This window comes from Octopus bimaculoides, chromosome 18 (assembly GCF_001194135.2).
Source record: "Octopus bimaculoides isolate UCB-OBI-ISO-001 chromosome 18, ASM119413v2, whole genome shotgun sequence".
Lineage (NCBI taxonomy): Eukaryota > Metazoa > Mollusca > Cephalopoda > Octopoda > Octopodidae > Octopus > Octopus bimaculoides.
The window spans coordinates 54,479,729-54,481,314 of record NC_068998.1 but is presented as its reverse complement, the minus strand read 5'-3'; positions in this window follow the sequence as shown (position 1 = coordinate 54,481,314).

Sequence of the window (1,586 nt, the reverse complement as noted above, 5' to 3'; positions counted from 1 at the left end):
TATATATAGATAGATAGATAAAGCCGATACTTGTTCGCCGTCATTACAACCAATACAAGATTGGGTGATGAAACAGGGATTAGGTTTTAACTGTCTCATTTAATGCATTATTTTGTCGTGTGGATGGATGGATGTATGTATGGACTGATAGATGGATGCACTTGTGTGTGTATATCATGTGTGCGTGTTTATACATACAAACATACATACCAATACATTCACATTTATATATATATATATATATATACTTGTGCGCATATGTCTGTGTATACATGACTACATACACAGATACATGCGTACATACACATGCTCTCTTCATGTATATATATGTGTACATGTGTATTATTATTCACGCATTCGTTCGTGCACTTTGTGTCTGTATACACACGCGCGCGCATTCTCTCTCTCTCTCTCGCGCGCACACATATGTAAGAATAAATTAATGTATTGATTTTCTTTTCTGTATTTCTTACATTCCTATAAATTTTGAAATCCTTGTACCAATTAAACAGGAACTATAAAGACTAAATACGCTCGTATTTCATTTTATTTCGTGTAAAATATATATTTATGCCCGTAAACGACACACATACGTATATGTATGTGTGTGTAATATATATATATATATATATATATATATATATATGTATGTATGTATGTATATGTGGCACTGAATATCGCCACATGGTGGCTAATAACACAACTGTCTGTATTTGTTTTTCTTCAGTCAATGCCAGAACGTTGCAGCCTCATTTACTGTAAATTCTTCTTTCTTCTCCGTCTTCGTCTTCTTCTTCATCCTCCAAACGTGCAGCTTCCTCATAGTTTCCCCCCCCACCACCACAACTACAATAAATTCGATGCAGTGAAAAATGACGTCAAAATCAATTCTCCCGGTGTGTTTTCCCCTCACACACTCTCCATTATAGTATCTCTCTTTCTCTCCTCCCCTTCTCTCTCTCTCTCATTTTACTCTCTGTTTCTCTCTTTCTCCCCTCAACCCTGTCATATCTCTCCTCTCTCCTCCTACTTCACTCATTCCCTATCTTCCTCGTCAACTGTTTTACATCCCTTTTTGTTCGTCTTACTCTCTTTTCTCTCCCTCCCTCTCTCTCTCATTTACTTTCTCTTTCTCTCTCTCTCTCATTTCTGTTCGTCTCTTTTTCTCTTTATCAAATTTTCCTTCTTTTTTCGGTCTTTCTCTCCCTGTCTACCATATATTTTCTTTTCGAATCTCTCTTTTCTCTCCTCACTCCTATTTACTATTTCCATCTCATTCCTCTCTCTCTCTCTCTCTCTCTCTCACACACACACACACATATCCTGCTGTCGGTTAAGAGAACCATATCTTTCTTCCCTGCGTGTCAGACTGGATTGTCTGGCTTTTCAAATAACAATAACGCGAATAATAATAATAATAATAATAATCATAATAATAATGATGATGATGACAACAACAACAATAATGATAACGATAACAAAAAATAAAGAAAACTGAACAAAAAACTTCTGATATTTTTTTTCCTCTTGGAATCCTGTGTGCGCGCGTGCGAGCGGTGTGTGTGTTATCTATATTCCCCCCCCCC